The sequence below is a fragment of the Haemaphysalis longicornis genome, unplaced genomic scaffold (assembly GCF_048455015.1).
Source record: "Haemaphysalis longicornis isolate Haplotype H1 unplaced genomic scaffold, Haemaphysalis longicornis Haplotype H1 scaffold_2, whole genome shotgun sequence".
In the NCBI taxonomy this organism is placed as follows: Eukaryota; Metazoa; Arthropoda; class Arachnida; order Ixodida; family Ixodidae; genus Haemaphysalis; species Haemaphysalis longicornis.
In genome coordinates this window covers 291,918,848-291,931,884 of record NW_027526295.1, presented here as the reverse complement: position 1 = coordinate 291,931,884, position 13,037 = coordinate 291,918,848, and positions in this window count along the sequence as shown.

The window sequence follows — 13,037 nt, the reverse complement described above, 5'->3', positions numbered from 1 at the left end:
GATAGTTGAGACGGGTAAGTATCATACGCTACATAAGCTTGCCGAGAGTCGATGTGAGTGAAATACGGCGAAGATTTTAAACGGCAGTTTGAAGATTTTTAGACTTTGGAATTGGATGCACGACGGAATGCTTCCATTCAATTGGAAGTATGCCAGATTCCCATATTTTGTTAATTTCCGCTAATGACTGTTCTTTGGTTTTCACATCGAGGTTGCGGAGCATTTGCCAAGTAATTTTGCCTTTTCCGAGAGCGGTGACATTAACAGCCTAAAGCGCCATGTACAGTTGAATGGTGAAGAAGGTGTCCTCAGGCTTCAGCTGATCACCGTAGGTTGGGGCGTAGACGTCGAGACAGGAGAGCTATCTTGGGGGAAGAATGTTTGGACTGAAATTCGTTCGAATTGGTTTTCGTCTATAGACTGCGCAAGTGGAACGCTTTGCGTGGTGTTAAGGTATTTAGTTGTACCAAACAGAACTTTGTATGTGCGCCACGTGCACTTGTGGGGACCGGTCCGCTTACTGAAGCTTGCGCAGTGGTCTAAGGTTCTCGACGTACCATCTAGCTCGCGCTGTTCTGTTGCAAACTTTGAGAAGCTCTTTAAATCGCTTGCCATTGCGGAGACAATGAAGGGTCTCGCGGATGGCCCAAAGGTTGATCAAGTGTTTGTCAGCTGTCGGAGTGTCGTCCCGGACGTCGATATGTCTGCTCGCATGCATGACAGCCCGAGCTATTTTAGTGGCTAAGGTAACGTGTGCTCGTATTCCGCAGTGAATGAGCGAAAGAGGTCCAAATCAACCGTTGTGCGTTGTAATTTGCAACTAGGCACTGAGTGTGCCAAAGTGATCCATATAGGGTAGTGATTCAAGCCCCCGGGTACAGCACCACAGCGCCATTCGCCAACTACACTTTTTGTGGCCCACGTGAGGTCGAATATAGTGTTCGTCGGATATGCGTGAAACCCGTGATGGGTGGCGTAGTCGAGGTCGTTTTGAAGCTCCAGTCCTGCTCTTGTAACGCTGTCGACGAGTGCTTGTCCACGAAGGTCCGTTGTGTTGTGGTGCCAAGCCAGGTGTTTAGCGTTTAAATGCCCAACGAAGAAGAGACGGTCATTCGGGTATTGCTGGTACAAATGAAGTAGCCAAAAACAATGAATGACAGCTCAAAAATGGCGGCAGTAGCTCGGTAAATGATTAAAACAAGAGCCTCGGCGAATGGCTTTTGTTAGGTTTATATCTAGGCATAAATTTGCACGGTGACGTGCCACATTGTACGTGAATCTGCGGGGACCGCTTGACGACGTCAGATCCGGAAACTGCAAAGTTCAAAAGTGTTGCGAACTTGGCCAGTTGGTACAGCGTTCGTGTTGTTGTCCTCTTCTTTCTGTCCTGGTTTTTGCGCGCTGTTTCACCACAATGAAAACTGTAACGTCAGGCTTAACGTTAGGCCGGCACAGCGCGTACCCGCGCTCGCACTTCCCGCGCGCCATCTGTGGGGGAAGCGCCGTACGATGTCAGGTTTTAGTGGCTCCGCGTGGTGGTGCTGCTAACGTAAGCCAGCTAAGGTCCCTAAAATTACTAAGGTAGCGCCAACTGCTCCCTCCTTCTCCGCTGCCCTCCTCTTTTTTCTCTCCTCTCACCCGCAGCGCCGCGGTCACTTGAACGCCGCGGCGGGGCCGCCATGTTTGTTGGCTTCCTCAGAGCAGACGCCCTCGCAACGCTTCGGGCCGCTCGCTGCAGTTTTTCGTGCAGTTTGCTCTTGTTTTCGCGCCGCAATCGCTCTTTGGTAGCATTAATAGTATTTCTAGAGCACCGTTTTACCAACACGAATTAAGAGGCTGTTTTGTTGTACATTTTTGTCTAGGTGGGGATATTTGCGAGGTGGATGCCGCGGGCGCATCGGACAGCGCGGTGTTTGTTTACGTGTGCGGCATGCTCAGGACAGTTCGTGAACGCGAAAGAATCGAACGTGGACGTTTCAAACTGCTCTGTTACATAGTATTTCTAAAGCCCCGTATTACCAACACGCCCTAAGTGAAGCTGCTTTGTTGTATATTTTTGTGTAGAAGGGGACATTTGCGGGATGGATGCCGCTGGCGCATACGGACAGCGCGGTGTTCGTCTACGTGTGCGGCATGCTCAGGATAGTTCATGAACGCGAAAGGATCGAACGTGGACGTTTCAAATTGCTCTGTTACAGTAATTCCGTTCTTGCATTTGCGTGATTAAGTTGTGGTCGTGCAAGCGCTGCACAGAGGGCTTGCGCATGGTTCGTGGTGACCTTGGTCCGCGGCAGTTCGAGCGCTGCGCTGGCTTCTTTGCGTTCGCGTTTTTTGCGTTAGTTGTAGATCATTAGGCAGTGCTCAGCATGCGTCCCGCAATAGCTACTGACATTCATGCCACCTTTATTCCGTGCGATTTCCGGTGCTTTGACGCTGTTGCAAAATATATGTCACCTCCACGTCGTTATAGGCTGCTGTCAAGGTCAAAGTTCTCGCGTCTCCTCGTTGGCCTCGCCCATGACGGCTGTACTTTTGGCAGTGCGTCCGTGGCATAGCAATGTTCGTGCGATTGGCGTTCACAGTTACTTCGAGTAAGGCCCTGTCGGGCATATCTGGAAAAGGCTGGCACAAAGAACGCGCAGTTAAAGAATGCGCTCAGCTTACAATTAGGTGTAGTGCCCAGTTCTATAATAACTACCGTATTCCAAAGCCAGAAGCGCGCTAACAAGCGCAATTGTGAATCCTTTTTATGCTGTACAGCTAACATTGATTCTTTTGTGGGCTTTGATAAATTACAGCTTGCTACAAGCGAGCTGGCCGTGACTGCACTGACCTTATTCGAGCAGCCGAAGGCACAACAACTCGGCATCGCGAAGCTACATAAAGTGACGCCGACGCAACACTTGTTTGAAACGAGCAGCTGACTCTTCGGTTGTTATCGGTTGTTATACGCTGGCGGCTTCGATAAGGCCTGCTCCGAGGCAGCTGAGCATAAAATGGCGAATTTAAATGGACAGTGGCGGCGAAGAGAAGAAAAAATAAACAACGCGGGGACGAGGTACTACGTCACTGGCCGTTGGCCAATGGCGCGCGGCGTTCGCCGGCGAAAATTGAATTGAATTGAAAAATCTTTATTAAGACAGGAAGACCAGAGGTCCGAGCGTGGTAAGGGAAGAAAGGAGGGAAATACAAGCCAATAACCTAAGCACTTGTCCACATTGATGTCTCGATGAAGTCCAATAGTTGAGGCAGTCGTATACATATATAGGTCGGAGTCTTAATTGTGTCCACTGCTAAATAGTCCAAGCACGACAGTCACCGATGGCGCTCTTATACCAGTCGCGCTAGGCCACTCTTTAGAGAATACGTCGCTATTTGTGCGAGTAAGGACGTGTCCAGTAGAGTTGGGTCTGGTTGAGGGTTCGGGGCGGTGAAGGTACGGTGGCGATTGAAGGCTGGACATGTCCAGACCAAGTGCCGGAGGTCGGCTGGGAGGCTTGACTGGCAATGAGGACATCGGGGAGGAAGGTGAGGCGTGTACCATTTACGAACTGTTTCCGGTGTGAAGGCAGTGTTTGTGATAAACTTGTTGATGATCAAGATCTGGCCACTACGTGGTAAGGCGGAAGTTTACTTAGGTAGCCGGTAGGAGTAAGGTTTTTTTAGTCGCTGACGTCTATCCAATTTGTAGAGATGAATGCGCAACGACGGAGATGATGTAGATGAACGAGACGGTTCCTCGGCAGAGACCAGCGGAGTTTGAGTTAATGCACACTCCTGTGCGGCCTCATGAGCCGCCTGGTTACCAGTCGAGTTCGGCTCGTGGCCAGGTACCCAGTCAAAGCGGACAGTGATGTGGTTCCGTTGAAGAATTTGCACTTGGTAGAGAATTTCATGCACAATGGGGTTAGTGGTGGTATGGGATCGAAGTGCCTGTATGGCCTCGTAAGAGTCAGTGATGAGTCGAAGCGAAGGTGGGAGAGCCGTCGTAGTGTCATACAGGAGGGATGATACAGCGGCGTTCAAAGCCTGCAGTTCTGCTTAACAACTTGTTAAGGTTGGGTCCATCATGGTGCAATATCCCGACAGAGCAGGAAATTCGGGGCACGTCCATGCAAGGCCAACACATTGAGGGGTAACACTGGCATCAGTGTATATATCGACTGCGCCGTCCTGCTGCGCCGAATGCATCTGCAGAATGCGTTGTCTACGCAACTGAGGGTTTCTGCGTCCGATGGGGTGCGAGTGCGGCGCTGTGACGCAGTCCGGTCGTGCCCAAGGTGCGATAGGTACTGGAAATGTGCATGTTGTGGGGATTTTGCGTTCGTCCCATGCAATCAGTGACAGCCCTTGGTGGGTTAGCGGCCGCTTGAAGGAGGCCTGTGCTTTTGCCTCTTCGATGATTGCTGACACAGGTGGAAAGGGGACCGATTGCTCCAAACTGTAGATGGGGGTGTGCTGAGGCAGCCCGCTGATCACGCGAAGAGTGGCCCTATGTAGTACCTGTATGGTCTTCGTGTGAGTTTTATTGAGGTCGTAAGCCAGTGCCCCGTAAGTAAGGGTGCTCAGTGTGACGGCCCTGGCTAACGCCTGTGTGGCGGCTTGAGTTGCTCCTCCATATTTGTGAGAGGTGCCGAATGTTTTGAAGGATGCCTTTCCACTCTTTCTTTAGGCGCTGTAGCCACGTGTTAGCGCTGTTCTTCGTTCCAATGGGAAATCCTAGCAACATTATGGGGTCTGTTGAGGCGATTATCGTCTGGTTCGAAATTGTCACTGGAATGGTGGGGATCGATGGAGGTGGTTTGCAGCCGTACACTGCCAAGAGCTCTGTCTTCTCTGGAGCGAGCGTAAGCCCCAACTCGCACAATGATGACTCTAGACTGTGGGCAGCCGCTTGAAGTTCGATTATTTGATCTTCCAGAGAAGGAAAGTCAGCTGCCTCTGTCCATATAGTAATATCGTCCGCATAAATGGTGAAGCGGGCCGCGGTTTCAGTGTCGAGCCGGCGTGCTACCCGGGACATTGCCAAGTTGAACAATAAGGGTCCCAAGATTGATCCTTGAGGGACTCCTCTATCCAGGTAGTAAGTGAGAGGATCCCATCCCGGGTGAGACCCCTGCAGTCGTATGGGGCGGCTTTGCAAGAAATTGCGAATCCAGGTTTGGGCTCTGCTGCTAGGATAGGCTTTGGCTAGTTCCTCAAGTATCACCGCCTGGCTAACATTATCAAATGCATTTCGAAGATCGATGGCCATAACGAGGTCTGGATCTCCTCTGTTGTAATGGGGCCGGTTCATGACCCGCCGTAATAGCCACAGGCTGTCGTGCGTCCCTAAGTTGGGTCGAAAACCAGTCTGGGCAGGATGAAAGTAGGGTCTTACGTATTCAAGGTGGTGGATGATGCGGATATTGATGAGCCTTTCGATTAGTTTGCACAATACAGGTGTTAATGAGATGGGGCGCAGATTTTGGAGGTTATCGGCCGTCTTCTTTGGCTTTGGTATGGGGAAAATGAGTGTAAGCTTTAAATGGTCCGGAACAAGACCTTGCTCCCATAAAGAAATAATTTGAGTGAGTAGGTAGGGCAGCGCCTCGCGGGGCAGATTACAGAGGTGCTTCTAGGTCACGTTGTCGTGTCCGGGGGCAGATTGTTGTCGACCCAACCTTATAGCCGTACGGAGTTCCGCCATAGTAGACGGAGAATCTAATTCGGAATCAGGATTGTCGATGGGGATAATGGGCAATGGTGGTGGAGGTAGCGTAGAAGCCGTAGGGAACAATGTGGTAATAAGCCATTTCTCCACATCACTTGCTGGTGCCGTCAGTGTGAGGGTCTCGAACAGTGGCTTGCGGCCCTTGCTTTTGCCGCTCAACTTGCGATGCAGTTTCCATAGGCCCGAGAGCCCACGCTCGTGACTGAGATCGCTACACATTGTCGCCCAGGAATCCTGATTTAGTTGTCGCTGATAGTCTGAAATCAGGCGATATTGCCGGCGGATTTGTTGTAAATCTGTGTCTTTTCCCTCTAACTCGGTAAGTGCGAGTAAGCTCGTCCACTCTCCGCCAAAGGTTTGCCAGATGATTGTCCATGTGCCGAGTGTCGTCACGGCATTGGATGGTCTCTTGCGCTTGCGCAGATGAAGTAGCAATCAAGTTGCAAAATTCGTCCAGTGATGCCGGTGGGTTGGAGGTTAGTATAATGTGTCGAAATTTGTTCCAGTCGGCCTTGGTCACTGCTTTGGCTGATCTCACGGTCTTGCTCCTTAGCCTTATGAGGATGGGTAGGTGGTCGCTGCCCCACGTAGTCGCATATGGAGTCCACGCTTGAACAAGTCCGGCAGTCGCCCAAGTGAGGTCGGGCGAAGTGTCGCGTTGAGCAGCGTGAAGGCCGATGCGAGTGATTGCGTCTGGGTCGTTAATGAGATGAAGACCTGCTGCTTCTGCAGCATACTCCAAGGCTTTACCCCTAGGGTGAGTTCTGTTGTAACCCCATAAGGTGTTGGGGGCATTGAAGTCTCCACCCAGTAAGATAGGGGTGCCTGGAAATCGGGACGTTAAAACATGCAACCAGGTAAAGGAAGCAGTGGTGGAGGATGAGGTAGTTGGCTTGTAATAGGCGGTGGCCACAATAATGGGTTTTCGCCCAGGTAGGCGCGTATGTACTGCCACTACTTCGTGATCCGCCGAGGAGAATTCAGGGTCTTGTATTTGCTGGTTTCCCAGAGATGAACGGACAAGGACGGCGACATATCCAGGTGGTGGCATTATCTGCTGATTCCGAGTGGTTGGTGCGATAGATGGGTTCACATGAGTAATGTATCCCGGAATTTGAGGAGTGCTGCGGGTTTCTTGCAATAATATGTAAAGTGGTTGGATCTGGATAATCCTCTGCTTTAGACTAACTTGCTGGTGGGAGTAGCTGCGGCAGTTCCATTGCAATACTGTCGGTGACTGGTTCATTGTGACTGGTTGTTGGGCCGAATGGACACTTTGCGCGGCGGTTCCTTAGAGTTTTCTCTCGAAGGGAGCTTTTGCAGAATGGACTGAACGAGACTACGCATCTCATTCATCTGGCTTCGAAGTTTTCTTGGTCCTTTTTGCGCTCCGCTTGACGCGCAAGCCGTTCGCGGTGAATGTCTGTGCGGACGGTTTGGAGCGCTAACTGGAGAGGGGATTCGCTAGTTGGTCAAGATGTAGGGGTACGTTTTGTGCTCTGGGATCGGCTGGGTCGAGTTTGGGAGTTAGGCAGTCTTTTGGACGTTGCTGTTGGCACTGTTTTGCTTTCTAGCTGTCGTTTAAGCTCTTGGTTTTTATTTCGGAGTTGTTGGTTCTCCTTCCGAAGCTGCTGTACATCCGCCCGGAGGGCAGCAAGTTGGGACAGAATGGCTGCCACAGTCGGTTCTTTTTCAGAGTTGGCATTTGTTGGGTGACTTATGATTGATGTCGACTGATCCGTGTGAGTGCTACGGACCCTATCTGCCCAAGTCACCCCTTTGGTGGCATCCTTTTGCGGGCTAGCCGGGGGCGTTGGGATCCTGCTGGGACAGGTGGGATTCAGCGCAATGTGTCCGTATTCTTTGCAGGCCACGCAGTATATCTGAGGGCCGCATTCTTCACTCTCGCTGTGTGGTTTGCCGCAAGCTTTGCACACAGCTTGCGCCGGACAGGAGCGGGCCATATGACCAACGTTGTGGCAATTGTAGCAAACAAGTCGTTTTGGCTGGTAAGGCGAAACTTTGATTATGGCCATGTAGTATTTAACAGCCTTGGGAAGGGTAGGTGTGTCAAATGTGACCACTGCACGGTTAGTGCGTCCCAAGCGATGACATGCCAGTATTTTAGCCTGCTCACATCTTAACCAGCGAAGGGTCTCCTCGTTAGATTCATTGGGTTCAATTGTGATGACTCCCCTCGTCGTGTTTGGCTTGTATGGCGAAAATGAAAATGGCAAAAAACGAAGGAGGAAAGGAGCGCGGGCGAGGGCGAAAGGCGGCGAGATCTAAAGATGGCGCTACCTTAGTAATTTCAGGGACCTTAAAGCCAGCCGCGTACACGTGTTCGGATCGCCAAGCAAGGAGGACACTTAGCGAGAGCGGACTGTGCTACTCGTCTAATTGCAACTTTTGTAATTAGCATGCTAAATTACTCATGTAGGCCTCAGTACATGCGTCTATGACGCGTTTCCAAGCCGAAGGCTATAACGCGCATTCACAGTCCCCCTTTGGTGACCTACAGCCATCTAGCTGTGGTGGCTTTGAAGATGAGGGCCCATCTCGCATTCTGGAGGACCTGGCGATTCCTGAAGCCAAACCACCATTTACCAAATATTGCTTTCAACTCAATTACTGTACGCCGTCGGTCATTTTATGTACCCCTTCCTTGCATGAGTTCATCGTGGTTTCAAACTTCCGCGCCAACTTGTGTTTTTGCAATAAAAGAATACACGCTAAGCGTCAAGGTTATATCCACGGCTGCGTATGCAAGGGCTCATGGTTTGGGGATTAGAAGTATGGACAAATCTCGCCTTTAGCGCAATAGCAATAAGATTAAAGACGCCATATCTTATAGGGTAAACTACACGCAGAAAGTGCAAAAATTAGCGCTGTCAAACTGCAAGCGCCACTATAGTAAATGGAGAACCTGTTAGACGTTTTGAATCTCCACCCAACGGACCAGGCCGTCATTTTTATTCTTCCTGAATATTATGTGCAATAGATACAGCCGGATCCTCACAAGAAAAATGCTTTGAAATTTCCGCACCAGTTTAAGTAAGGTGCGTTTAACAGCTAAAACTATTTTTGGGTGTTATCAACGGAAGGCGCTTCTTGGCATATGAGAAAGAACTCTAGTTTTGGAACTGCCATTACGCCGCGGTGAGCGCGCAATATACACGAAAATGGAGTCACCAGCAAAATGTCGATCCTGTTTTGTAGCCGCAGAAAAAAGAAAAAAAAAACGTAACAGGATTTCAGAAACGCAGGGACGAAACTTTTTTAAATTTTTTTTTCATAAATCTTGCACCCGCAAAGGCATTAGAGCCGCGGCTTTGAATAGTCGCTTTTTCTTGAACACTAGCGGCCTCACAATTTTCGCTTTATCGACTCAGTACCATCATTTTGCGGGATATCATTTTCGTAACTAACAAAATTTGCTTTTTATTTTCGTGTTCTCTGAATATTCCGCCCACATGCTTAGTTGAGACGTTCTTGTTTCAGTTTAGAGGCGGATGTGTCTGGCAGAAATTTATGGGACGGGTTGATATAAGCTAATGTTTTTGGGGAAGCCATGTATGCAAGACGCCTGAGTTCGGCATACAGACCTGCATAACCAGGCTCGTTTATTCGAGCTCTATTTCCAGCCTAAGGAACATAAAATTGTGCTACGCACGTATGGGAACAGCCTCCGCAGATTGTGTGGCCCTGCAGTTCTTTGGCTGCCCAGGCATGCGGCATCCTGCGAGAAAACTCTCGTCGTTCTTTCATTTTTTTCCCGCCCCCTCAAGCCGCGTGCTTGGCCACGTGCCAGATGCCGGAGTCGCCGTGCAGCAGCGGTTATTTTGTGCCGGTGGAGTGAACTGGTGCGCTAGTGGCAACTGTTTGCGGCACAGGGCTGTCGGATAAACTTCCTACAGCTTCGGCACTGCAAATGCTGCAGGAAGCCACGCTGGCCCACTTTCGTGGCCGTTAACAAATTGCATTACGCGCGTCGTACCACGACTGCCCCAGCGGATTGCATTTTTGCCTTCTCGCGACTTTGTTGTCAGCACGAAGGTTGATTGTGTTTGGTGTTCTTTTGTACTAGCTACATCTCAGAAGTGCGCTTTCTGGGTCTGGCTGTGGATGATTGTTTGACATTCTGGGGAGGGCGCAAGGAGGAACCGGGAGCAATTTGCGGAGATCAAGGGAAACTTCAACTGATCGAGCCTAAACAGTAAGGTTATTAGAGGGCTGCCGGAGATAATTTCTCGAACTCTTGTTAGCGGCCGCAATGTGTAGTTTACATCTCTCGTTTTACGTCCCTATTAAGCGGCGGCCTGCTTGATGTTGGGCACGTTGGTACCGGTACCTACTAGAAGGGAGAGAGCTTTCAAACTACAAGGGACATACACGTGACGGAATAAACGTACAGAACGAGTGAAGCGCGAACTAATGACTGCAGTTTATTGACAGCTGTAAAAGGAATATGCATGAGCCACCCCTTTCGTCAACCACTGTGCGCACTTATTTATTCCCGATACTTACGGTCGAAGACCCGTTTTTAAAGGGACACTGAAGTGATATGTAAACATTGCGGGATTACTAGCGCAAATTGTAGTCCGGAGTCCCCAGGCCATGTTTCGACCACTCTAGGCGCGTTTACGCGATTTTATTTAGTAGAAAAACTAATTCGAAAATGCTGTCCTCCTCTCTTTACGCTCGCCCATTTTCTGTGGCGTTTTCGTGTGACGTCAGGAGGGGATGAGCTGGCAATTGGCTGCGCCACGGCTGCGCTACTGCACGGCTCCCCGGACGACAGAGTCAGTCGGCCCAGCGTTTCGTCCGCCGGCCGCCGGCAGGTCGTCGCAATCAAGGAGGTTAAAAAAAATTGCTTGGTCGCAATTCGTTCGCTTAGTTGAAACGAAGCCAGGACACGTTTGTGAATGGAAGAATGTGCCTTTCTTTACTTGGTTTGTTTGTACACTGTATCTAGCTCCAAGTCAAGTTCGCTTCACACAAGTGCTGCACAAGCGCACATGCGACGCTTCGCTGACTGGTACGCCAGTAGGAAAATATAAGGCCTCTTGAAGGCGGGAGAAGAGTCAGCGAAGTCAATATAGGTACTAAGGAAATAAAATCAACTGATATTTTTACCGTACAGCGTAAAACTAGGGCGCGGGAAACACTTTTTTGCGCTGGGCGAACAAGCACAGCGGTCAGCAGCACGACTACGCATCTGCGAACGCTTTTCAGTCTACGAAATGCAATTGCTAGACGTGAGCTACTGTGGAAACTCGGGCGACGCTTACTGCACGATCGCAGTACAACAAATAGTCACCTAAGCTGCTTGAAATGCCAAAACTAAATAAAAGTATAAACCGGTTGTACAATATATACCCTATATTAGCATGGCCTTGGCGTCCCGCTCCGCGGCTCAGTAGTCTGGGGCACGGAATCTTGCTCCGTGGTCTGGGGCGCTGGGTATGTCACTGCAAATGTTTTGCAAGTCACGAGTTCGAATCCCCGCGGGTACGTGCTTTTTTTTGTAAGTTAACTTTTTTGTTTTCCGCCGATGTTTTCTATATTGAGTTCACCTTTTTTGGGGCCGCAACGTTCATGGCTACATGAACTAGTTCACAAAACGCGCGCAGGCTGGCACATGCATGGCGCGCTAGCGAGTTCTCGTTGGCGTGCTGTTGCCATAAGCACCGACTGCTTGCAGGCAGTGGGCACAGGCCAGAATGAACAGACCCTTGGCCTGGTGCGAACACGCTTTTTACGATACAGGCATGAGGGAGGCAAGCTCCAATTATAGGGGAAAAGCGCATGACATTTGGGCGTCTACGAGTACGCGGAGGGCGTTCATGCACTGCGTAGGTTTCGGCTAGTGAATGCTACGATTCCAAGCCGTCCTAGGAGGCTTATCTTTATGCATTTTTACAGCTGACAACATGGCAGAAGCGCGGTAGGATGATTACTGAGTCATTGAGAATGCCCATCCAACAACGCCACCAGTTGTGTTTTACAGAACCGAAACCGAAACCGAAACTTGTTTGGTTGCTCACCTTGGGCATCGTCCAATCACGGTGCCCGCTCCTCCTAACGTCACAGCTTTAGTTGGTGCGGCCGCCGCAAACCGCGCATGGTAGTTTTTCTTCTTTCGCGCTTTGTAAAATAATTACCGATTTGTCAATCGTAAAAACGATGAAAAGTGTGCTAATTTGAGCCAGTCTACACAGTGCAAGCAAAAACGGGACCTTGACAAATTCACTTCAGTGTCCCTTTAATCAAAAGTGCGACTCGGGGCCTGTGTCGTGCTTCCCTGTAAATGTGCCGGGCCTTTCTTTCTACAGCATGCCGCGCGCCTCGGCTTGCAAGCAGTCGAATAATGCATCGATGCAAATTGATGCGTAAAGTTTCAAGCTGAATGCGGAATTAGTACCAGAGTGGCCTCTTGGGCATGTACCTTGAGGTCCTGCACATTGAGTTTGAAGGGGGAGGGGGGGGGCGGTGTGTTCACAAACAGATGGAATCAGCATCGGCTCCGGCACCGCCCCCGCTTTCTGTGACATTTATTTGGTCCCGGGAGACCAAGAGTTGGAGAAGAGCTGCGGCGTAGTGAAGTGTTTCATATGCGTGGACGATTTTTTTTGTGTGAATGGTTCCCGGAAGCGCCAATGCAAGTACCGTTCAGAACACCTGGAGTAAGTTTAGAGAGGCACATGAACGGCTAGAATTTAGGTAAGAGTTGCCGTCAAACAATATCCTTCAGTACTTAGATACAGAACATGCTGTTTCGACCGATATAGAGGAAACGCTACAAAATCAAGTGTTGAAAGCTTTGCGCAGAGACATTCTAAACAAAGTTCAAAACCTTACGAAGTTGAAAACTTGTGATATTTAAAAACAAGTATTTAACAGAGAAATACTACCAGCTAGATTTTGTTGTTGAAAGAGATACTAAAGCTCTTCAAGAAAATCGACAGTGGTTTACTTCGCCTAATACGCTGTCTTTGGTAAAGTTCTCACATGCTTGGTCACGAAACAAAGCCACCATTCAATACAGCACTTGATAAACGAAAACTAATCAGTGTAATAACGGCTTTCATCAGCGAACACAATAAATCAAAGTTCTGATGGGCAGTTTACCATGTACGCGGCAGAAGATTGTAAAAAAAGTTATCTCCTCTTCCTCCGAGACAATATAAGAGATCAAGACAGAAATGACTACCGGATCCATGTGGTTTTTCCGCACCCACCAGTTCTGCGGGGTAATCCGCTGATGCTTTCGCGCTGCTTTCCAGCACTTTCGATGGCTTTTCTCTGTCAGCGACGGCCTTTT